A 26,715-nucleotide genomic window follows, 5' to 3' on the forward strand; every position below is an offset into this window, starting at 1 on the left:
TTATCATTTCACTTAAAATGATGGTGTCAGTAGTAGGGAGGGAAAGAACAGAATAATGTGGATTTTTGTAAAGAAGCAAGGGTTGCCTAATCACTAAGCTTTTCAACATATTTGTTTGTAAAGCCTGCTGAGTTTATTTGTTTGTAAAGCCTTTCGAAAATCACGTCTTTTTTTCAAAATAAAATTTGTTGTCGGTAATGGTGAAAAAAATGAAACAGAGAAATGTAGAATTTAATAATGAAGCAAGGGTTGTCTAATCACTTAACTTTGTCAATGTATTTATGCATTAATTTTAAAATCCTGCTGAGACTTTTTCCAAAAATGGCATAATTTCTCTTACAATAAGATGATGACAAACGAGTGAGGAAAGAAAGAAATGCAGTAATGTTGAAATTTATGGTGAAACAAGGGTTGCAAATTCATTATCAATGTATTTATGTAATTATTTTGAAATCCTAATGATCCATCTTCCAAAAATGATTTCAATTTTCTTAAAATTATGGTAGCCTTGGTGGGAAGAGACATAATTTCATATATGTTGCACAATACCTGTCAATAGTATGTTAAATTGTTTCATATATGTATATAAATTACCCGTCCGAAGGTAGATAAACATATTTTAAATATGTGTCGTAAATTACCCGTCATAAAAAGGTAAAATTATTTCATATACATTCCGTAAATTACCTGTCTTAGGAAAGGTACAATTATTTCATACATGTAATAGCCGTCCTAGGGTAGGTAAAATATTCTCGAAAATATCAAATGATACATAGACATTAACAACTCCTCTCTCTCCAAAGAATAACAATAACAATCATATTAAAAATCAACTCAAATTTTCTCATTGTTTATACGTGACCCGAGCAAGGCCGGGTAGCCTTGCTAGTAATAAAAATATATTAAAATGCTTAAACTTTCTTTATAAATCGATTTTGTGTTTTTTAATCGCATAGGAATATCTAAACAATTTGTGTAGATATTTGAAAAAGATATGCGATTTAAAAGAAAAAAGAAAAAACGTAACAGGCAGGCAGGTAGGCAGGCAGGTAGGTAGGTAGGTAGGTAGTTAGGTAAAAAAAAACAACGTAGACATCGTAAAATGATCACCTGCATTATGAAAAAATAATTTCTTTATGTCTGCTAGGGAAACAGTTAGCAAATTCGTTTTTAGCACACCGAAATCTACAAAAAAAGTTATTTTTCTATACGAACGTGAGATGGGCTTTAAAGTAAGATTTTACTTTTACTTTTAAGCGATTGTGTGAATACCCAAAACCTCAGTGGAAAGAAGAAAAGAAACAAAAATATATTTTGGAATTTAGACTAACTAAAACTACCAGTAAACCTACAATCTAGATCAGTCCCCACAAGTGTATTTATACGTTTGCGTGGGGTTTTACGGCAATTCGAAAAAGAAAAGGTACATTTTAACTTTCTTTCCACCTTAACAATCATCTTTAAAATGACAACTTTTAGAGACTTCCGGGTATGCTGAAAACGAATATCGCATTTAAATTTGGCGCAAACAAGTAGTTTTCCAGATACTAAACAAAGTAATTTTTTATGTTATCACTGGTGATCATTTTGTACATACAATTATGCACGCGCTTGCGCGTACAAAATGGCCACCAGGGATAACATAATTACATTTTTTAGTATCCGGAAAATTACTTGTTTGCGCCAAATTTAAATGCAATGTTCGTCTTTAGCATACCCGAAAACATTCAAAAGTCGTCATTTTAAAGGTGATTCTTAAGGCACAAAGAAAAAAATTACCCTAAATTTTTTTTTATTTACTTTTATTTGTATTTATATTAAAAGAAAAAACATTAACGTCTTTATTTTAAATTTAAAGGACGTTTTTAAAGAATTTATTTTATTTTAAAAAAGGAGTGTAATTATTGTCGTGTAACTTAGTACACACGTTTACAGACATGTTAATAAGTAGACCCAACATGTCATAGGTTTCAATGATTGAAACGTTGTGCCAATAACAACCAAGATGAGAATAATTGTCCAAACAACCAAAACAATACAAACATTGTAGACTCCGTCACAAAGGAAACAGACAAGGAATAGGAAAGAAATTCAACTTGCTGTTTCAGGTTTTGAGAAAAGAACTTTATTCCTCATTCTCCCGCCACGCGTGACTTCTCGTTATGGCTGTGGTGTCACCCACGTTTGTACCATAATCATGGTTCTCATGAAGGTGATCGTGATCGTGTCCATTCCTCTAACCTGGTTCCTGGTCTATGAGCGTGTTCTTTTTACTTTTTTCCTTGCAGTGACGTCACTTCGCACACGGCTCGACATTTGCATATAGCCCCCATACACGCGTGAGTATCTGCTATGTTCCAGTCGAAATTCAAATATTTATCTGATCTCTTCAATTTTCTACACCAACAAAGAGTGCCCGACCCTCGAAAAAGAAAAAGAAAAACTCATTTTCTTGAGTACAGGTTCTATATTTCGTTTTACTTTCACTTAGTTTTTGGGTTCTCATGTATTTGTTTTCTCCCTGATTCTACATTCGCTTTTTCCCCTCACATAAAATTAAAAAAATAATCATTTTTACTTGATTACTAAAGTTAAAAAGTTATTCTAGCAAATTACATTACAATTTAATAAACAAAGATATCGTAAAAATTGAATTCGACTTGAAAATACTATGAAAAAAAAAAATAGCTTTTTAAATTTAGTAATAAATTAAAAAGAAAAATGGAATTTTTACTTGATGAAAGAATTCAATATAAAAAAAATGTTTTGTTTTAATTTAACTAGTTTACTGTACAATAATTTATAGCAGTTTGAAATATATTAAACTTAAAAAAAAAAGGTCCACTGATGCCAGTCCACACCTACGAATTCAGAATAGGAGCATGAAAAAAAATTAAAACCAGGGAGACAACTACTGCATTAGAACCTTCCTTAGATCATCGATCTTTCCCATTACCCAAGGATTTTAGTTTTAATTAAATACTAACATAGGTGCCCTGCGTTTCCCGGGTGTTGGAGGTGTTTGTTGAGGAAAAAAAAATAAGTGGTGGTAGGAAGGCCCCTTAACATTTATTGTTTTTGGCTCAAATCAAGTTATTAAGTTACATCGACGTCCAAGGAACCTATATCTAAAATTTCAATTATTTATATCCACAATTGTCGGAGCAGTTTGGTAGAGTTCTCAAAGGTCAAATCATTGAACTTTGACAGCCAAATTTCTGGCCGAAAACGGATTACAAAGATTTTCCTAAATCTCCATATCCTGTATATCAAATTTGGAGTCTGTAGACTGAAAATTGACAGAGTTATTGGGTAGGGAAATGTACATAGACAGACAGACAGACAGACAGACAGACACACACACACACACACACACACGCACACTTTCACTTTTATAGATATACTAGCATTTTAGCCCGGCGTTGCCCGGGTGTTTGGATGTGTCTGTTAAGCAAAAAAAAAAAAAAAAAAAGTGGTAGTAGGAAGGCAGGCTCGAACCCGTACTGCAAAGGAGGAAAAGAATGGGGAAAAAAAAACCTAACGTCTATGCTGTTACGACCACCGCCAAACAATAAGTGATATTTTTAAAAAATTAAGTCTAGACAATCAAAAGGAGAGGATGATTTCAAAAATATCGGCGAACCCCCCCCCTCCTGTAGAAAAGTTCCCAGTTGAAGGTGAAGATATTAATGTTTTTAGCCAATTTTTCGATATTTGTCGTCTGAAAGGTTGGACTTTGAAACGATACTGATCTTGGTAAAAACCTCTGTCAAAAGTTTTAGGCAGACATGCAAACCTACATAGATACATACATTTATATATTGGTAACTAAATATTTTCAACTAAAACACATTAAAAAGCTTACTCTATCTTTGAATACGCTTTATGTCAAAGTTCAAATGTTTAGACCAGAAATTGTCTGAGTAATTTGGTACAGAGCACAGAGGTCAATTTTTTTTTTAAATTTGACTCCTATTGTGACCCCTTAACATTTATTGTTTTGGGCTCAAATCAAGTTATTAAGTTAGATCCATATCCAAGGAACCTATATCTAAAATTTCAAGTGTTTAGACCCCAAATTGTCGGAGGAGTTTGGTAGAGTTCTCAAAGGTCAAACCGTTGAACTTTGACCCTTTAAAAGCCAAATTTCTGGCCGAAACCCGATCACATAGATTTTCCCAAATCTCAGTAACCTGTATATCAAATTTTGAGTCTGTAGACTAAAAATTGACAGAGTTATTGCGTACAGAAATATACACAGACCACAGACAGACACACCGACACACTGACACGTTTACTTTTATAGATATAAAAGATATATAGAGGGGGCTTCGGCCAAATCTGGGGGTGGGATCAGGCCCTAAGAAAGTACCACCACCACCGCCACATAGGTGCCCGGCGTTGCCCGGGTGTTTGGAGGTGTATGCTGAGCAAGAAAAAAAAAAAAGTCAGTTTTTTTAAACTTTGACACCTATTATAACCCCTTAACATTTATTGTTTTGGGCTCAAATCGAGTTATTAAGTTAGATCATGTCCAAGGAACCTATATCTAAAATTTCAAGTGTTTGGACCTCAAATTGTCGGAGGTGTTTGGTAGAGTTCTCAAAGGTCAAATTGTTGAACTTTGATCCCTTAAGAGCCACATTTCTGGCCAGAAACCGATCACAGCGATTTTCCCAAATCTCAGTACCCTGTATGTCAAATTTCGAGTCTGTAGACTAAAAATTGACAGAGTTATTGCATAGGGAAATGTGAACAGACAGACAGACACTCAGACATGTTCACTTTTATAGATATACTAGCATTTCAGCCCGGCGTTGTCTGGGTGTTTGGAGGTGTATGCTGAGCAAAAAAAAAAAAGTCAGTTTTTTTAACTTTGACCTCTATTATGACCCCTTAAAACTTATTGTTTGGGGCTCAAATCAAGTTATTAAGTTAGATCCCTGTCCAAGGAACCTATATCTAAAATTTCAAGTGTTTAGACCCCAAATTGTCGGAGGAGTTTGGTAGAGTTCTCAAAAGTAAAATCGTTGAACTTTGACCCCTTAACAGCCAAATTTCTGGCCGAAAACCGATCACATCGATTTTTCCAAATCTAAGTACCTTGTATATCAAATTTCGAGTCTGCAGAGTTATTGCGAAGGAAAATATACACAGACAGACAGACACATTCACTTTTATAGATAGATAGATAGATAGATAGATAGATAGACTAGTATTTCAGCCCGGCGTTGCCCAGGTTTTTGGAGATGTATGTCGAGCATAAAAAACTGGTCAATTTTTTTATAACCTTTACCCCTATTATGACCCCTTAACGTTTATTGTTTTGGGCTGAAATCAAGTTATTAAGTTTGATCCATGTCCAAGAAACCTATATCTAAAATTTCAAGTGCTTAGACCCAAAATTGACAGATGAGTTTGGTAGAGTTCTCAAAGGTCAAATCGTTTAACTTTTACCCCTTAATAGCCAAATTTCTCCCCGAACATGGATTACAAAGATTTTTCCCAATCTCAGTACCCTTTATACAAAATTTCTAGACTGTAAACTTAAAATTGACAGAGTTATTGCATAGGAAAATGTACACACACAGACACATTCACTTTTACAGATTAAACAAAAATATATACGTATACATATATGGAAATAATTTTGTGTTTACTGTAAACTTTTTACGCAAATATTATGCAAGTATAAATCATGTAGAGTATCTGCATGAATATAATTACACATAATAGTTAACTAAAGATAATCATTCCATAAGAAAACCGATAAAAATTATAGGGAATTAATTAAAATGAATGTTTAAAAGAATATGCCAAATAGCTAGATCTTTTGCTAGTGATTGCAATTCCATAACCAATATATAAGAAAATTGTATTTTCTTTTTAAATAAACCGAAAAGACCGGTCTCCTGTCTTTTCTGTTTGCCCTTTGGCTGTACCCGATATCCAAAGACCAGCTTCCAGACCCTTTGGGGTCTGATTCAAAGCTTTGTTTTTTATTGTTTTGTTTTTTCGCCTCCTGTTGACGCCATTAACTGTTTTTACCTTTCGATCTTTTTCAGGTTGTCTCTCTTCCCGGGCTCGACTTAAGCAGCTGGCTGGTCTGCGTCTCAGGTGGAGTCAAATCCAACAGAATCCTCAGCCAGGCCAAATCGGCAGATCTGAGCCAGGAAGAAGACGCAGAGGGGGAGGGTAGCTGGTCTGGGCTCCAGTGCAGAAATGCCTAGCCCGGAGTCCAGTTCAAAGAGGGGGCTTCGGCCCAATCTGGGGGCGGGATCAGGCCCTGAAAAAGTCCACCCACCACCGCCACGCGGTCCGGGCTCCATTCCCTTGCCTAGCCCGGGTTCTGGTGGTCGTGTCCCTGACACGCCCACAGGTTCAAGCCCGGTAGATAGACCACTAGGTTGGGTCAATGCTGCTCCCCGCACTAGACCCGGTGCTTGCCCCCACACCGTCACTGTAGAGGAGTTCGTCGCTCTAGGCGGCGGCTCCTGGACTACTAAGGACACTGCTGTCCCCGGCAGTGGTAGGTTTAGGCCAGCTGGGAGAGGTGATCTGGCTCGGTGGGATCGCCAGAGGAAGAGGGCTTTAACTGTCAGCCCTCCCGCCCATAGGAGGACAGAACTCCTAGGGTCGGGAATAAAACCATCAACCTCTGTCGATTTCTCAACTTTGAGAACCACCGACCCGGATCAGACTTTACGAACGATGTGCCAGACGACCGGGAAGAGGCCATCAACATGCTTTCGCTGCTAGACTCACAACTTAACGTAACGTTGGGAACCGATCTACGGTGCAGCAGCGACGACAGCAGTCAGGAAGAAAGTGAGAGCGGACTGCCAGGACAAGCGAGAGATTCCTGTTCCAGGAGGAAGAGGGGGGCTGCTCAGCCAGACGACAAGAGTGGGGCAACGGGTACGACAGCCATGAAGAAGCCGGCACCTGTCCCTAAGCCATCGTCCCCAAAGGAGAAACCAGCGGAGTGGCCAGCATTGCTAGGGAGTTCGCAGGCGCTGGACTCTTCCGGCTCAACTATTCCCCCTGGTCAGAGAACGCCTCCATCCCCCAAGTCGCCGGTGATATCAACACCACAGACTGTAGCAGCAGCAGTTAAGGAATGTGGCCCCCAGTCTCAACTAACCCCCGAAGATTACCATCGGTTATTCGATTCAAAATACAAGGATTTGACCGACGGTAATGTTATTAAAGCGGAGCAAGGAGCTGTGGAAAGACTATCGAAAAGGATGTTATCGCTAGTCTCCATAGACTCCAAAAAGAAAGCGTTGACTGGGGTGTCCAAAGACGGCATGGCAGAAATTCTGGGGGAACTCAACATCCCCGCAACCTACATCTGCCGTAGAAGCTATGCGATGTGGGATCTGCTGCTGCCAAAAGAAGAAGACGCCGTCAAGATATTCAGATCGGAACTAAAGTAGAGACACATCCGTCTTAAATCTGAATATTTAAGTAAAACACAGACCAATGTATCAATCTTGGGCATCCCCTGCTTTCTTGGCCCTGAGCAATTAGGGGCTTTTATGAGCCAATATGGGGACGTAGAATCCATCATCCCTGTCCGTGGTCCCCGTAACCTTATGGTAGGGGACTATAATCTGAAAATGCGTGTAGACAAGGAAGGGCTGCAAAAAATTCCCCCCCATGCTCAGATGCCACATATGGTCGATGAGCATTATTGTAGAAGGTCGCAGGCCCCACTGCTGGAATTGTCAACAGCAGGGCCATATGGCACGGGAATGTCTGAAAAGAAACCCGCAGACAGTAGTAGTAGCAGCAAAACCGTCAGCAGTGGTACCAGCATCCCCTGAAAAGCCAGCCGGAGGGGGCATAGAAACGACTGCAACAACATCGGACGGCTGGACAACAGTGGTTAGGAAGAATGGCAGAACCACTAAGACCGCCTCCACAAGAGAGCAGCCCCCTGAGGTACAAGGTCGGCCAGTTCCCGCAGGGTCGTCTACAGTTTCTTCCACCAACATCACCACCAAAGAAGTTGCCAGCGGCCAGAAAAGGAATCATCCGGTCTCCTCATCTGACTCAGAAGGGGAGCAAGATAAAGAAACGGCTACTGTGGTAGAGTGCCAAGTGCCGAAAAAGAAAAGCAAAAAGAAGGCAAGGAAGAAAAAGGAGGCTGGGTCCCGTTCCCTGTCCCCTATGAATGTAAAGAAGACTGTCTCTACGGTTCAGCCACCCAAAACCCCAACCCAAACCCCTTCGGCTGAACCAAAATCCCCATCCCTTTTTGATACTCCCCCAACCATTGCCCGATCGTTGTCCCAGGAAAAGTCGGTGACAAAAACCAACAGCGGTAGAAGAGCTGCCTCAGAATCTGCTGTAAGGAGTGGAAAGACGAAAAAGCTCCCCTACCTTCCTGGAGACCGAATCTGCGACGTAGACCCCCTTCACGCTGACACATATATAACGCAGCATCATAGGGGTCTAATTAAGCCGCTGAGAGAAATGAAGACTATTAAGGAGAAGAAAGTTACAAACCCTAAAAACTTCCCAGATGCCCCCTTAGTCATGATCTTTGTGCGTCAAACAAGAACTGGACACACGAAGGCCACGTGGAATATGATTGAAGATGCCAAGGGGGCAATTCCGGATTTAAAGTTGGTGGAAGAGGGGCACAACTCCCTCAATCAGCTGGTACCTAGGTGCGAAGGGAGGGTACCTATTTACGTCCACTCTTGTTTTTATAGGGCCCTTAAATTAACGTTTGTTAGATGTCGGAGGCATTGCACGAGATGGACAAATAACGTCCGAGTTGCTTTCGGGCAACCTCGCCCAATCCTGCGGCACCCTTCTTAGCAAAGACTTTAGGCCGGTGGTTACGGATATCTAGGGACAATGGTCATGTCCTTGAGCTTGTGTAGTTTGAACGTTAGGGGCATGAGGTGCCGAAGCAAAGCCGCTACGAGACTGAGGGACCTCATGTCCATGAAAATAGATCTGGCTATGTTACAGGAGACTCACTATGATTCCGTTGACGATCATCGGGTGCTGGAGGGGCATTATGATGTCTTTTCAGCATACGGTGATAGTCAAAGTAGGGGTTTTATTTTGTTAGTTAGGCGCAACCTTTCTGCAATGGTTAGCGTTGTCAACGTGGATACTGATGGTAGACTGATCGTGGCCGATGTTGCCATGGCAAATAGAGCGTTTCGAGTCGTCACAGTGTATGCGCCCAATTGCATACGGGAGTGAGTTTCCTTTTTCCAGCAGTTGTCCCACGTTCCATTGGTTAGGCCACTCTGACCACAAACTACTTGTGGCCAGGTTAGATTTAGATAGCAACCCAAAGTTAGCTGGGTACTGGAAGTTAAATACCTCCTTACTGGAGATAGATGACTTCCGGGAAAGGCTAACCGAACACGTCAAGAAGGGATTAGTGGGCGCGGTTACCGGGAGTAGGTGGTGGGTAAACGCCAAATCTAGTATTAGACTTCTCTGTCAAATATGGCTACCGCCTCGCTCTAGATAGGGCCAAGGCAGAGAAGCGTCTAGAGGATAGACTATCCCGGGCGGTGGCTGGGGGGGGGTCCCTAGAAATAGGTCTAGCTAAGGCGGACCTGAGTCATTTGGCTAGCGAGTGATATCAGGGCCAGGTTGTTAGGGCTAGAATTAAAAAGATGCCCAACGAAGCTGTGAATGTTGACAAATCAGAACGAGTCTATTTGCTTGGGTGCAAATCAGATAACTACATTCGTAAGATTCAGAGCCCGGAAGGAGACTCCTTAGTGTCGGCTCGGGGGATTTGCGAGCGGTTTCGAATGCACTTTGAAGATTGTTTCGCGCAGCTGTCCAGACTCCGCGTCCAGGAGTTTGGTAACTATTTAGCTGGTTCGCCTCGCCTGGAGGCGGCCCGAGCGGCTAGTTGTGATGGTCAGGTTACAGAGTGTGAGGTCGTAGCTGCTATGAAGCAGGTCGTCTATAATAGATCACCAGGACTCGGTGGACTGCCCTACAAGCTATACTTGAGGTTGTCGCACATGTTTGTTCCGATTCTGACGGGTGTGTTTAACCACTGGTTTGACACGGGATCTATCCCGAGTCAGGTTACCAAAGGCGTGGTCACACTTCTGAAGACAAAGGACACACATGTTGGGGGTTGGATGATTTTAGGCCCATCACATTGTTGAATACGGATTTTAAAATCCTGGCCCGAGTTCTGGCGAATCGTTTGCAGTTTGTTATCAGTGACTTGATCGAACCGGATCAGAATTACGCTGTGAAAGGGAGATCAATTCAAAACAATTTGCATTTGATTCGTACAGTCATAGAAAACTTAGAAGATGACACCGAAGCTGCGCTGATCAATTTAGATCAGTCCAAGGCGTTTGATAGGGTGGAGCATCGTTTCCTGATGGCTGTTTTAGAGACCGTCGGCTTTGGGTCTGGCTTCTGCAGATGGATCTCCATTTTGTATGCTCGGCCGACGGCAGTTGTGCAGGTCAACGGAGTGTGGTCGGCGCTGTTTACGGTTTCTCGTCGGTGTGACAGGGGTGTCCGCTGTCGCCCATGTTATATGTTCTCGCGTTCAAACCATTCCTTAGGAATGTGAGGTCCAGGGTGGCTGGACCGGCCCTGCACGGTATTGCTCTTCCTGGCGGTGCACGAGCCAGGTTTCCCACGTTTGCCGATGATGTCACTGTATTTTTTTTGAGCGTTGTTGATATTATTACGGTGATTAAAGCTCTCAAGCGTAATGAAAAAGTTACAGGGGCCGTAGTCAATCTCAGCAAATCTATTGGCCTGAGGTTGGCCGCTTGGCGGGGATCGAATGCTCTGCCTGGCACATTTGTCTGGACAGATGGCCCGGTCTGGATCCTTGGTGTTTGGTTTGGACCCAGTCTCTGTCTAGATAACAATTGGTCAGAGGTACAGACCAAGGTCGAAGCGCCTCTGAGGGTTTGGCTTCGAAGGGGATTGTCCCTTAAAGGTAGAGCAGAGGCAGGTGTTTTCGCTGATCCTTTACCGGCTGCCTGTACTTCCTCTACCTGCGGTCTGTATGGCGGCCTTAACGCGTGCGCTCTTTTCACTGTTGTGGAATAAGCGACGCCCGCTTGTCTGTAGACAGGTCTATACTCAACGTCTTGTAGATGGGGGCCTGGAGATGCCTGACCTGGCAAGTCATAAAAACGCCGAAAGGTTGGCGTTCCTGGGTAGAACTCTGATTGAAGATTCTGAATTGAGTCACGCGGTTTGTGAAGCATTTCCCAACCTTATCCCCAATCAGTTAATTGAATGCCAGAGAAGACCAAGAGGGCAATCACAATTCAATGAATGCCGAAATGCACTTAGAGCGATGCCAGGGTCCCTTGACCTTCCATGGCCTAGAAGGGCATTGTATCGGGTTTATTGGTGGGGACCGCTTCGGACATGCTTGGGGAGCGGCTGCAGCTGTCGGAGAGGGAGGTCCGGGGATATCTTAACAATTCCGAATTTCCCCTGACCTGTTGATTGGTTAGAAAAGCTTTACACCTCAATGACATACTGTTCAGAATTGGTGGGACATTTAGTCCTTTTTGTCCATGGTGCGGGGAAGATAGCTTAGAATCTGTAGAGCATGCATTTTTTACTTGCTCCAAGCTCTGTGAATTCTGGGGGTATGTCGGCGAGGTCACGGCTTGCATCGTCCCCGATTAGGTGACGATCCTTGATTTAGCATCTGTAGTCTATAACACAGATCCTTGTGGCCTAGGGAGGAACGAATGGTGTTCCTAACGACCTTGGCTGTAGCTAGACTAGTAGTGTGTGTTTCACGCATAGTGATAGGGCGTGAGGGGGGGGGGGGTGAGCCGCCTTCTCATCGGGATCTGATTTTGTATTTTAAACAACAACTTAAAATCAAAATCAGATGCGATAGGAGGTTATCTCACTCACATTTTAGTAGGAGGTGGATTCACACTGCTAGTTTATGCGCGTTCGTGCGAAACAGGCTTGAGTACATGTTCCCTGACTAGGTATGGCACACACCGACCGGAAAAGAAATTTCCAGTCCAAATTAAGACTATCCTGCAGTGGATCAGTCCCTTAACTAGTTGGTATAAATGAGCTCCATGTTCCCAATCTTTATTTTAGGTGTTAGAATACCTCCAAAGAAGCCCAGTCCTGATTAATTTATTTTAGTCCAAACCTGTCCCGATGGTATTTTTCTCGGAGGTCACCGAATATCCCCATGCCCCCCTTTCTTTTGTCCGTAGTTGAACCAATTCCGTCTTAGGAAGTGCTCCCTTGTTTTCGCCTTATACCAGAAAACAGGAAGCATTCAAAATTAAATAGGTAAGGGTGGGTCCTCGCTAACACACTCATCGCTTAACGTTTTATTTGGTTCATTTATTTTTTATTACTGTTATTTTTCTTTATTTTGAGGTGTTTTAAGGCTATCATTACCCCTGTCCATCACCCGCATATATCATACGCATCACAATTCCATCCTTCATATATTATATGCATCACCTTCATTGTTTCATTGTAAAAAAACATAATAAAAAAATTAAAAAAAAAAGAAATGTAAATATTGTTTATGTCATCTAGGGCTTTAAGTAGATCCAATCCCTAGAGTAAATGCGGTATTGTGGTGACTGCAACTAGTTATAGGAAATAGACCAAGTGGAAGACCCCCGACCCCCATCCCCCCACACCCTTTTTGGCATCATGCCACATTTAAAAAGAATTCATTGTATATTTTATATAATTTTTATTTAAAAAAATTTTTTGTAAAGTCTGTAATTGTTCTTCTTCATAAATAATTAAACCGAAAAGACCGGACTCCTGTCTTTTCGGTTTGTACCTTCGGCTGTCCCCGACATCGAAAAACAAGCTACCAGACCCCTTGGGTCTGGTTTAAAGCTTTTTATTGTTCTTGTTTACGCCTCCTGTTGAGGCCACTAACTGATTTTCATTTTCTATTTTTTGCAGGTTTGTCTCTCTTCCCGGGCTCGACTTAAGCAGCTGGCCGGTCTACGTCTCAGGTGGTTGGAGTAAAATCCAATAGAATCCTCAGCCAGGCCAAATCGGCGGGTCTGAGCGAGGAAGAAGACGCAGAGGGGGAGAGTAGCTGGTCCGGGCTCCAGTGCAGAAATGCCTAGCCCGGGGTCCAGTTCTCAGAGGGGGCTTCGGCAAAATCTGGGGGCGGGATCAGGCCGTGAGAAAGCCACACCACCACCGCCACGTGGTCCGGGCTCCACTCCTTTGCCTAGCCTGGGTTCTGGTGGCCATGTTCCTGACACGGCCACCGGTTCAGGCCCATTTGATAAAACAATAGGTACGGTCAGTGCTGCCTCCCCGCACTAGACTCGGCAGCGAGCTCCTGGACTATTAATGACACTGCTGTCCCCGGCAGTGGTAGGTTTAGGCCAGCTGGGAGAGGTGATCTGGCTCGGTGGGATCGCCAGAGGAAGAGGGCTTTAACTGTCAGCCCTCTTGCCCATAAGAGGACTGAACTCCTCGGGTCGGGAATGAAACCATCCACCTCTACCGATTTCTCCACTTTGAGAACCACCGACCCGGATCAGGCGTCTAAGAATGCAGTGCCAGACGACTGGGAAGAGGCCATTAATATGCTCTCGTTTCTGGACTCCCAGCTAAACATGACGTTGGGCCAGGATCTGCAATGCAGCAGTGACGAAAGCGACCAAGAAGAAAGTCCGGAAACCAGAGAACCAGACGAAGCTAGAGCATCTCGTTCCAGGAAGAAGAAGGGGCCTGCTCGCACAGACCAAAAGAGTGGGGCAGTTGGTGCCACACAAGTTCAAAAATCATTGTCCCCGGCGGAGAGCCCGGCAGATTGGTCTACACTGCCAGGAACTAACACGCAGGCAATTGAGTCAACCTGCTCAACAATCCCGCCAGGGCAGAGAACACCGCCTTCGCCGAAATCGCTGATGCCAGCAACACCGACGCCCTCGGCAGCAGAGGTGTGGGGACCTCACTCCCATCTTACACCCGAAGATTACCGTCAGTTATTTAACTCCAAATATAAGGAGTATACTGACAGTAACATTATCAAACACCTGCAAGGAGTGGTGGAAAGACTATACAAAAGGATATTATCCTTGGTTACCACAGATTGGAAAAAAAAAGTCTGACGGGGGTTTCTAAGAACATCATGGCAGAGATGCTGGGGGATCTCCAAATACCTGTGATGTACATTTGTCATCGCAGCTACTCCATTTGGGACTTCCTGCTGCTGACCATCGATGCCGCGCTCAAACTGTCCAAGTCCGACTTGAAGTGGAAACATCTGCGCTTCAAGCCGGTATATCTGAACAGGAGTCAAATGAATATTTATATTTTAGGCATCCCCTCGTTCCTTGACTCTATGCAAATAGGTGCGATAATGAGCCAATATCGGGACGCCAAAGCTGTCCTCCTGGCCCGTGGCCCCTGCAGCCTTATGGTAAGAGACTACACAGTTAGAATTCGTTTAGACCGGGAGGGCTTTCAGAAAATCCCTGTCCTGCTCAGAAGCGACATTTGGACAATGAGTGTCATTGTCGAGAGGCGAAAACCGCACTGCCAACAGATAGGCCATATGACGAGGGATTGCCCTAAACGGATCCCTCAAGCAACAGCAGCCCCTGAGAAGCCAGCCGGAGGCGGCATAGCATCAACTGCAACAACATCGGACAGCTGGACAAAGGTGGTTAAAGAGAATGGAAAAACCACAAAGACCCCCTCAACAGGAGAGCGAACCCTGGATGTAGAAGGTCGGCCAGTTCCCGCAGGGTTGTCTACGAGTCCTTCCATCAACGTTTCCACAAAGGAAGTTGCCAGCGGCCAAAAGTGAAATCATCCCGTTTCCTCATCCGACTCTGAAGGGGAGCAAGAAGCGCAACAGTCCGAATCCAAAGAACAGGCATCTGTGGCAGAGCGCCAAGGCCTCAAGAAAGAATCTAAAAAGGAGAACAAGAAGGCAAAAAAGAACAAGGAGACTGGGTCCCGTTCCCCGTCCCCAATGAATGTAGAGAATACTGTCTCTATGGTTCAGCCACCCAAAACCCTAACCCAAACCTCTGCAGCTGAACCAAAATCCTCACTCCTATTTGATACTCCACCCCCCCCCAGCCATTGCCCGATCATTGTCCCAGGAAAAGCCGGTGACTCCAAACAATAATGGCAGAAGAGCTGCCTCAGCATCTCCAGTTAGGAGAGAGAAAACTAAAACGCTCCCCTTCCTTCCTGGAGACCGGATTTGTGATGCAGACCCCCTTCATGCTGACATTTATATCACACAGCGTCATAGGGGTGTAATTAAGCCGCTAAAAGAATTGGAGACAGTAGAAGGGAAGAAGGTGACGAATCCTAAAAACTTCGCAGATGCCCCTTTGATCATGACCTTTCTGCATCAAACAAAAACTGGACGCACAAAGGCCATGTGGAACATGATAGAAGAAGCAAAGGGGGCGATACCAAATACAAAGTTGGTGGAATAAGAGCATGACACCCTCAAACAGCTGGCATCTAGGTGCGAATGGAGAGTACCTATTTACGTCCACTCTTGTTTTTATAGGGCCCTAAAGTTAACATTTCCGTTGGATGTCGGAGGTACTGTGCGGGAAGGACGAGTAACGTCCGAGTTGGTTTCGAGCAACCTCGTCCAATCCTGTGGCACCCTTCTAATCAAAGACTTTAGGCCGGTGGTTGTTGATGCTTAGGGACAATGGTCACGTCCTTGAGCTTGTGTAGTTTGAACGTTAGGGGCATGAGGTGCCGAAGCAAAGCCGCTAGGAGACTGAGGGACCTCATGTCCATGAAAATAGATCTGGCTATGTTACAGGAGACTCACTATGATTCCGTTGACGATCATCGGGTGCTGGAGGGGCATTATGATGTCTTTTCAGCATACGGTGATAGTCAAAGTAGGGGTTTTATTTTGTTAGTTAGGCGCAACCTTTCTGCAATGGTTAGCGTTGTCCACGTGGATACTGATGGTAGACTGATCGTGCCCGATATTGCCGTGGCAAATAGAGCGTTTCGAGTCGTCACAGTGTATGCACCCAATTTTTTCCAGCGGTTGGAGGTGTTTCTCGGTGGTTCGGAATGGTTCATCCTAGTGGGTGATTGGAATGCATCCTTGATCCCAGGGTTGATAAGGTGGGCAGGACTAGAGGGACGGATGGGTGTTAAACCAATCTGTTGGACCTTATGGCTGGATGCGATCTGGTAGACAGGTATCAGGTGGATCATACAGGGTTTGAGATGTGGACGTGGCTCTCTAGCAGGCCTTCCGATTCAAGTACTTACTTGAATCGGTTGTTAGTTAGAAGAGGCAATATAGAATACATATCTTGTCCTACATTCCACTGGTTAGGCCACTCTGACAACAAACTACTTGTGACGAGGTTAGATTTAGATAGGAACCCCAAGTTAGCCGGGTACTGGAAATTAAATACCTCTTTACTAGAGATAGATGACTTCCGGGAAAAGCTAACCGAACACGTCAAGAAGGGATTAGTGGGCGCGGTTACCTGGAATAAGTGGTGGGTAAACGCCAAATCTAGTATTAGAGACTTCTCTGTCAAATATGGCCAACACCTTGCCCTTGATAGGGCCAAGGCAGAGAAGCGTCTAGAGGATAGATTATCCAGAGCGGCGGCAGGGAGGGATTTCCTAGAGATAGGCCTAGCTAAGGCGAACCTGAGTCATTTGGCTAGCGAGCGATATCAGGGCCAGGTAGTTAGGGCAAGAATTAAAAAGATGCCCAACGAAGCTGTGAATGTGGACAAATCAGAATGAGTCTATTCGCTTGGGCACAAATCGGATAATTATATTCGTAAGATTCAGAGCCCGGAAGGAGACTCCTTAGTGTCTGCTCGGGAGATTTGCGAGCGGTTTTGAATACACTTTGAAGATCGTTTCGAGTAGCTGTCCAGACTCCATGTCCAGGAGTTTGGCAACTATTTGGCTGGCTCGCCATGCCTGGAGGCGGACCGAGCTGCTAGTTGTGATGGTCGGGTTACAGAGTGTGAGGTTGTAGCTGCGTGAAGCTGGTTGTCTATAATAGATCACCAGGACTCGATGGTCTGCCCTACGAGCCATTCTGTAATATTTTCACATTTTTGTTTCGATTCTGATGGGTGTGTTTAACTACTGGTTTTACATGGGATCCATCCCGAGTCAGGGTACCAAACGCGTAGTCACACTTCTGAAGAAGGACACACATGTTGGGGGTTGGATGATTTTAGGCCCATCACGTTGTTGAATACAGATTTGAAAATCCTGGTCTGAGTTCTTGCGAATCGTTTGCAGGTTGTTATCACTGACTTGATCGAACCGGATCAGAACTACGCTGTGAAGGATGGATCGATTCAAAACAATTTGCATTCGATTCGTACAGTTCTAGAAAACCTAGAAGACGACACCGAAGCCGCGCTGATCAATTTAGGTTGATGCAAGGCGTTTGATAGGGTTGATCATCATTTCCTGATAGCTGTTTTTGAGACCACCAGCTTTGGGTCCGGCTTTTGCAGATGGATCTCCATTTTGTATGCTCGGCCGACGGCAGTTGTGCAGGTCAATGGGGCGTCATTCGCAGTTTCTCGGTCGGTGGGACAGGGGTGCTCGCTGTCGCCCATTGTATGTGTCCTCGCATTGGAACCATTCCTTAGGAATGTGAGGTCCAGAGTGGCTAGATCGGCCCTGTGCGGGATTGCTCTTCCTGGCAGTGCACGAGCCAGGTTTCCCACTTTGCCGATGATGTCACCGTATTTGTTTCGAGCATCATTGATATTACGGTGATTAAGGCTCTCAAGTGTTATGAAAAATTTACAGGGGCCGTAGTCAATCTCAGCAAATCTGTTGGCCTGAGGTTGTCCGCTTGGCAGGGATCGAATGCACTGCCTGGCACATTTGTCTGGATGGATGGCCTGGTCTGGATCCTTGGTGTTTGGTTTGGACCCAGTCTCTGTCTTGATAAAAATTGGTCGGAGGTACAGACCAAGGTCGAAGCGCCTGTGAGGATTTGGCTTCGAAGGGGATTGTCCCTTAAAGGTAGAGCGGAGGCGTGTGCTACTTACATGTTTTCGCTGATCCTTTACCGGCTGGCTCTACTTCCTCTACCTGCGGTCCACATAGCGGCCTTAACGTGTGTGCTCTTTTCACTGTTGTGGAATGAGCGACGTCTGCTTGTTCATAGACAGGTCTGTACTCAACGCCTTGTAGATGGGGGCCTAGGGATGCCTGACCTGGCTAGTCATAAAAATGCCGAAAGGTTGGCGTTCTTGGGTAGAACTCTGATCAAAGAATCTGCTTGGGGTCCCGCGATTGGTGTGTTACATGATAAGGGCTGTCCCCTTTTCATGTAAGTAAAAAAATAAGGAATTAGTTAAATGTAAATATGAAATAGGATAGTCAAGGATTCGAACTTGCAAAGCTAGACTAGCAATTGAGAATTCCAATCATAAGTTAAAATAAATACAGAATGTTATTGAAAATAAGGAATGTGGAATTGCCATTATTTAGCTCACACAAAATAGTTAGATATCTGTTTATTGAAATAGGAATGTAATCATGAATTTTGTTTCTGTTATAAAAATTAAAATAAGGAATTTAAAAACGGACAACGGAAAATGTTATTTGTAAAGTGGGTTACGAAAATTAGGTTAGAGGGTCGGCTTTGTAAGAAACATGTGAATAACAATGCCTGCTTAAACATGGAGGCATGTCATGCCATGTGTCTGAAAGGCATGTGGGTCATGCAGTGACATCATGAGTTATGAAGTTAGTTAGATAAGTCAGAATCAGTATCAGTCAGAAGAAGCGAGAGGAGTCAGATCAGAGAAGCAGAGGAGATCAGACTGATTCTCCATTAGAGTCAAGGTACCCTCTGGGAGCGGGAGGTTTAGAGATAACCATCTAACAACTTTGAATCTCTGAAATACAAAATCATGTCTGACCGGTCGAAGAAGAAATAAACGTATCATCATGTGGTTCTGTATCTGCGGCTTCATGTTGTTATTCAACAGAAAAGGTATTGTCAATTTATATTATAAGAACTTTGTGAAAATCATCATCACCAAAACAAAGGTAAAGTGAAATTGTATTAATATGAACTTTTTGTTTATGAAAATGTACAACTGTCAACATAAATGTCAAACACACTATCTCTAGGTCTATCTATCAAGATATTCATAAATCTCCTCTCATTGAATTACAGGCTAGGCTCTCTTGTAGTAACATGTACACTGTCTATTATATATATACAGAACTGTCTCTCTCTTTATATATCCCCTGTTTATGTCTCTAATATGCTATCTTCACAAACATGAACATCCTAAGACAATATGAACACTCACAATAAATATATATAATATCGAACATCCAACAACATGATCACACACATGAACACACTAAGACTCTTCCTAATACGAACAGTCAACACCAAAGAATAATACATACGTCGTCTTAATACCACTAACAACATAATAGGTGTAGCCTTTCCCAACCTTATCCCCAATCACTTAATTGAACGCCAAAGAATTCCTCAACAAATGCCGAAATGCACTTAGAGCAATTCCATGGTCTCTTGACCTTGCACGGCCTAGAAGGGAATTGTATCGGGGTTTAGTGGTGGGAACCGCTTCAGACCCGCTTGGGGAGTGGCTGCAGCTGTCAGAGGCGGAGGTCCGCTCTCTATGGAATTGGGCGCCAGGCCGGGGATATCTTAACAATTCCGAATTTTCCCTGACCTGGTGATTGGTTAGAAATGCTGTACCCCTCAATGACATACTGTTCAGAATTGGTAGGGTATTTAGTCCTTTTTGTCGACGATGAAGGAAGATATTTTAGAAACTGTAGAGCATTCATTTTTTACTTGTTCCAAGCTCTGTGAATTCTGGGGGTATGTCGGCGAGGTCACGGCTCGCATCGTCCCCGATTAGGTGACGATCCTTGATTTAGCATCCGTAGTCTATAAAGCAGATCCCTTGTGGCCTAGGGAGGAACGAATGGTGTTCCTAACGACCTTGGCTGTAGCTAGACTAGTAGTGTGTGTTTCATGCATAGAGATAGGGCGTGGTAGTGGGGGGGGGAGCCGCCTTCTCATCGGGATCTGATTTTGTATTTTAAACAACAACTTAAAATCAAAATCAGATGCGATAGAAGGATGTTATCTCGCTCACAGTTTAGTAGGAGGTGGATTCACACCGCTAGTTTATGTGTGTTCATGCGAAACAGGCTTGAGTACATGTTCCCTGACTAGGCATGGCATATGCCGACCGTAAAAGCAATTTCCAGTTCAGATAAGACAATCCCCGCAGTGGATCAGTCCCTTAGCTAGTTGGTATAAATGAGCTCCATGTCCCCAATCTTTATTTTAGGTGTTAGAATACCTCCAAAGAAGCCTAGTCCTGATCAATTTATTTTAGTCCAAGCCCGTCCCAATGGTATATCACCAAACATCCCCATGCCGCCACCTTTATTTTGTGCGTAGTTGTGCCCATTCCCTCTTAGAAAGTTTCTCTTTGTTTTCGGCTGATACTGGAAAACAGGAGCATTTCAAATTAAATAGGTAAGGGTGTGTCCTCGTTTAACGTTTTATTTGGTTCATTTATTTTCATTACTGTTATTTTTCTTTATTTTGGGGATGTTTTAAGGCTCTCATTATCCCCGCCCATCACCCGCACATATCATACGCTCACCATTTCATCTTTAATATATCATACGCATCACGCTTCATTCCTTCTTGTTTCATTGTAAAGAAAATCATTTAACAAAAAAAAAAAAAAAAGAAGAAGTCATTATAAAAAAAAAGCTTGTAAATATTGTTTATGTCATCTGGGGCTTTTAAGTACATCCAATCCCTAGAGTGAATGCGGTATTGTGGTGACTGCAACTAGTTATAGGGAATAGACCAAGTGGACGACGCCCGACCCCCATTTTACCCTCCACACCCTTTTTGGCCTCATGCCACATTTAAAAATATTTGTGTTCACATTTTCTATTATTTTTATTGTAAAAACTAGCTGTACCCGGCCACAGGTTGCTGTGGCTCAGTTTGTTAAAATGGAACACATTCCTCAAGAAAAATTTCATTTTGTTCATTTATTTACTTTTATTATTTTTTGCAATTTTTTTAATCAATAAAATTGTTATTTTTTTCCCCAAAAAAAGATTAATTTTTAACAATAAAGTGTTAGGTGAAAGTTTTTTTCAGAAAAACTTGCACTTTTTTTTTTAACGGAATTTTTATTATAAAAAGAACAGATGAATGCTTCACATGAACACTGTAAATAGTTATGTGAAAGTAGAGAAAATTTTGATTCTATTTTTCAAGAGAATGTACAAATTATTTTTTTTTTTACCAGATGTTCAGAAAATAAACAGAAAAATACTTCCATCATTAATCATGCAAAAAAATAAATAAAATGTTGATTTAGTGTTTCAACATTATGCTTATAAATTACGATAAAACTTGCTGAGTATGCACTGTTTTACGGTTGTTGTAAAAATGGAACGGAAACTTAAATTTCGCTTCGTTTTAATCTTTCTTAATTTTTTAATTGTGCCCCCCCCCCAAACGAATATAATCAAAACAGTAACATTCAACAATTGTACTTTATGTATATAAACACAAAATATTTTTTAAAAAAAGAAAAAAAAAGTTAACAAAAGGGAAATAATTCCATTTTTAAACGAAAAAGTCAGTTTGGTATATCTTTTTGTTATTTTTTACATAAGTCCAGCTTACCATTCACATTGGAAATGTCGACATTTATAGGTTGTCGGGTACGTTTACAACGAATAAACACTCCAATCTAGTAGATGTATCAGAACTTTTGTAGGAATTTTTTACACCCCTATCACGAAACTGCGAATAAAATATAAAAAAACTTGTAATTTCTCTTTTAAAAGTGGGTTGTTTATTTTCTTTATGGATTATACTTCCAAAATAAACTATTAAAGTTGTTTTAAAAGCAATAGAAATGTTTTTTTTTATTTTTTAAAAAACAGTAATGAATTTTACGAACTCAATATTTTTCAATTTTTAAACTTTAAAAATCTATCAAAATCTTTCTATTGATTCTATTTTTACAATATGTTCAGGGTCAATGTGAAATTTTATGCTCTTTCCAATAGACCGAATATAATATTTTAGGCAAACGTTTTTTTTAATTCACGCCCCCCCCCATTTTCAAGTGTCTATTAGAAAGTAAATAATTAATTTTTTTTAGTTTGAAAACGTTTGCCGCCTTTCGACTACGGTGGACCAACGCGCTGAAATAATTTTTTTTTATTCTGCTTTAAATTGCCCCCCCCCCATTTTGGGGAGCCTGGGCCCCACACACATACACATTAAAAACCAAACTCATACAAATGGTCACCCATCTGGTACTGGCCAGCCTCAGCTTAATAATACATTGAAATTTTCGTCACTGAAAAATAAGTTATTTTTGGCCTGTTTGGATTTCCATAGTTTGCTTCTTATCAAACGCAAACGTAAACAGTGTAGATCTAGATTCTAGATCGACGCGAAATAACTAGTTTCCTATATGAATAAGTGGAATTATTTGAAATCCAGGTACTTATATTATAATATTTTTGCATATTCTCTTAGAAAATCATCCTAAATCTTAGTTAGACAATAAATAAATAAATTAATTATTTCAAAAACCTTTTTTTGGTACTAGTGCATGAGCTGGCCTGGGCGTGGCTTATCACTCGCTCGAATTTCTCCGTAAAATGACGTCACATGCTGCCATCTGACGGAGAAAATGGACGAGGGGTGGGGGTGGGGGGGCGTACAGAGAGAGAAAACGCAAAAAAATAAATGGCCGACAGGGGGGGGAGGCTAGCAGCGCCAAATACAAGTTTCCAGAACATTTCAACATGAAACTGCTGGAAAAATTAATTCTAGCATTTACTTTAATTACTATAAAATTAATATAGTGGTAAAATTATTTAAAAAAAAAGAAAACAGAAGCCAAATTTGAAGCCAAATTAAAAAAAAAGAAGGCCAAACCATTTCCAAAAAGGTCAAATTCACGAAATTAGCCATTAAAAGAATAATAAATGGTAACATTATCAATAAAAGTTACTTTCCAACTTATCTGCATCATTCGTTGGTATTTTTAAGTAGTTTTAAGTGCTTTTTATTTCATATCGAATGTTAGAGCGGAAATGCCAAGTTCTAAAATGCCGTAAAACATACCCTGTTTTTTTTGTTGTTTTTTTTAAATAATTACTACTTTTTTAAATAGAAAAATGAATGATGCAGGTAAGTTGCAAAGTAATTTTTATTGTCAAATAATAACAGAAAAACTTACCGTAATTATTTTTCACATGCATGGGAGTCAAATAGAAGAAAACTTGTCGTAATGTTTCCAAGGAAAAAAGCTAAACAAAAAAAAATGGACGACTGGGGGGGGGGGCTAGCAGCAGCAGCGCTAAATACAAGTTTCCAGTGCTTGAAAAATTAATTAACGAATAACACCGACCACTCTGATTTGTTTTTTTTTTTATAGGTAATTGAGGTCGCTGACAACGAATCTGATAGTCAAACTTGGGGCAAATTTACCGTTTGCATGGTATTTACCCCTGAACCCATGAACTACTTTTGACCATTTTGCAGCTTCCGTTTATGCTACGCGCATACAGGGGGGGGGGGATGTGATGTTGGGGCGCGCGCATAAACGGAAGCTGCAAAATGGTCAAAAGTAGTTCATGGGTTCAGGGGTAAATACCATGCAAACGGTAAATTTGCCCCAAGTTTGACTATCAGATTCGTTGTCAGCGACCTCAATTACCTATAAAAAAAAAAACAAATTAGAGTGGTCGGTGTTATTCGTTAATTAATTTTTCAAGCACTGGAAACTTGTATTTGGCGCTGCTGCTGCTAGCCCCCCCCCCCAGTCGTCCATTTTTTTTTGTTTAGCTTTTTTCCTTGGAAACATTACGACAAGTTTTCTTCTATTTGACTCCCATGCATGTGAAAAATAATTACGGTAAGTTTTTCTGTTATTATTTGACAATAAAAATTACTTTGCAACTTACCTGCATCATTCATTTTTCTATTTAAAAAAGTAGTAATTATTTAAAAAAAACAACAAAAAAAACAGGGTATGTTTTACGGCATTTTAGAACTTGGCATTTCCGCTCTAACATTCGATATGAAATAAAAAGCACTTAAAACTACTTAAAAATACCAACGAATGATGCAGATAAGTTGGAAAGTAACTTTTATTGATAATGTTATTGTTACCATTTATTATTCTTTTAATGGCTAATTTCGTGAATTTGACCTTTTTGGAAATGGTTTGGCTTCTGTTTTCTTTTTTTTTTTTTTTTTAAATAATTTTACGACTATATAAATTTTATAGTAATTAAAGTAAATGCTAGAATTAATTTTTCAAGCAGTTTCGTGTTGAAATATTCTGGAAACTTGTATTTGGCGCTGCTAGCCCCCCCCCCCTGTCGGCCATTTATTTTTTTGCGTTTTCTCTCTCTGTAAGCCCCCCACCCCCACCCCTCGTCCATTTTCTCCGTCAGATGGCAGCATGTGACGTCATTTTACGGAGAAATCCGAGCGAGTGATAAGCCACGCCCAGGCCAGCTCATGCACTAGTACCCTTTTTTTTTTTTAAATATTTATGTACGTTTTTTGTGCAAGACAAAAAATGTCAATTGTTAACTTTTTGGGAAAATTTAACATTTAAAATTTAATTAAAAATAGTAGAAAAAGTTTTACATTATTCTGTTTTCTATATGATAAAATTCAAGGTTTTATCTTTCTGGAAAAAAAAAAGTTACTCAGAAATAATGGATTTTAATAAATGTAATTTCGTTTTAAAAAACAACAACAACTTGATTTTGCGGCCATTTTTGGCGGTGCCTAGACTATTAATTGCGAACGAACCAAGAGTTACATTTTTATATATATAGATTCTGTAAAATTGGAAATTTCTTTTTGAATAAATATTTAAATAAATAGAAAAGAGTCTTGCCTTATTTCTGTTGTTCTTGGCCTTCGGCCCGGGATCAAAGTGTAGTATCTATTCCGGCAGATACTGCAAGCAAAGACCATATGTGGGGGCAGCCCCACATATAAGACCTTGATCAATGTAGGGGCAACCCTTCCCCTTCATACCAATTGTCACTATCCAGCTATCCTACTCCCCGGGGAGTTGCTCCCCATTTCCCCTTCACTCCTCACATTAAAAATCGGCCTTGTGCCTAATTTGCTCGGTGGGGGAGCAAATAAATACCTTGCCTTATTTCTGTTGTTCTTGGCCTTCGGGCCGGGATCAAAGTGTAGCATCTGTTCTGCAGATGCTGCACTTAAGATAATTTGTACCAGTCAATGGAGGGGAAGCCATCTAGACTGGGATAATTGTTATTTTTTGTCACAACCAGGATGCCCCTTTTTACCGAACTTTTAAGGGAGCTGTTTTTCTTTTCACCCACATTAAAAACGGCCTTGTGCCTAATTTGCTTTCGTGGGGAAGCAAATAAATACAATAAATAGAAAAGAGGGGTTTTAATATGAATATCAATACACACAAAAGAAAAACGAATGTAAAGGCGTATAGAATAGATAAATTTTTACTTACCTCTCTTTCAAACACAAGGAAAATGATGGAAAATGAAACCACTAAGTTGTTACACAAGTTTAAATGCAGGCGAATCTAATATTGTTTAAAAAAGGTTGTTTATGTCTCATATAAATCTATTATTAGCATACAAGTGTAATTGTCAATTAGACTTTCTCCTCTGCTCCATAATAGGCATAGTCTACTTTTTATTTCTAAGAATTGTAGACGACACAATGCACTCATGGTTTTCCGGGAAATGTACTTTCTTTTTCCAAGAATTTTCGACAACAGCATAGAAAAAAGATGGTTTCAGTTTTGAAATAAAACGACACATCTATTTAGGGTTTGTATGTACCCGTTATGGAACGAAGTTCTCCGAAAAAAAATTTCACTTAATTTCATCAAGTAGTTTTTTTTTTTTTTTTTTTTTTTTTACAGCGAAAAAACAATTTGTTATGATACCGAGCAAAATGTTCGATTTTTAGGAAGAAAAGCTAGTATTAAAGATGGGGAGGGGTATCAGCGCTTTAACTGGAGTTATCTCTCTTTGGTATTTCTAAAATTCAAACAAATTTTTTTTTTAATTCCAGATGGTTGCATTTAACGCGCTCTCATAAAAAAACGTGTTTTTCCGCTGTAAAAAAAAAAAAAAAAAAAAAAAAAAAAAAACTGATGAAATTAAGTGACATGTTTTTTTTGCGAGAACTTCGTTCCATAACGGATACATACAATTTAAACTTTTTTCGATATTTTCATTTTTTTAATGTCTTGACTAAACTGTACAAGTAGCAATTATTTTTTGGGCGGACGTTTAGGAAATTGAGATAATGTCCTAAATTAGCGTCGCTAAGATGGTTTTTTTTTTTTTTTTTTTTTTTTAATTTTAGGAAGGGCAAATAAAATATAATTTATTGTTTTCCTTTTTAATTTAAAAGGAAATATCGTTCAGAAATTATGTAAAAACAATTTTGGTAAATTATACAATTTGTTTTTCCTTCCCATTTGTGACCTATTTGTGTTCAAAAATGCTTTATATCTAATATTTAAAAAAAATAATTTTAATCATTGAATACAAACTTTTATCTCTATAAAAGTTAATCAAAAAAGTAAGTTTGATCACGATTGTAACAAATTCAAGCAAAAAGTTGAATAAAAACAT

At 41.0% G+C, this 26,715-nt stretch overlaps 1 protein-coding gene across 1 annotated transcript in view; it reads right to left on the reverse strand.

Annotated features, from left to right (window-relative positions):
* LOC145293073 (interferon-induced GTP-binding protein Mx-like) overlaps positions 1-26,216 on the reverse strand; it is a 162,121-nt gene extending 135,905 nt beyond the window's left edge. The window contains exon 1 of the mRNA XM_080139424.1: positions 25,575-26,216. The gene's annotated coding sequence lies outside the window, so the exon portion shown is untranslated. The remainder of the gene's footprint in view (positions 1-25,574) is intronic.
* Positions 26,217-26,715: the final 499 nt, after the last annotated feature.

Source organism: Euprymna scolopes, chromosome 14 (genome assembly GCF_053919585.1).
Source record: "Euprymna scolopes isolate OS-2025 chromosome 14, ASM5391958v1, whole genome shotgun sequence".
Lineage (NCBI taxonomy): Eukaryota > Metazoa > Mollusca > Cephalopoda > Sepiida > Sepiolidae > Euprymna > Euprymna scolopes.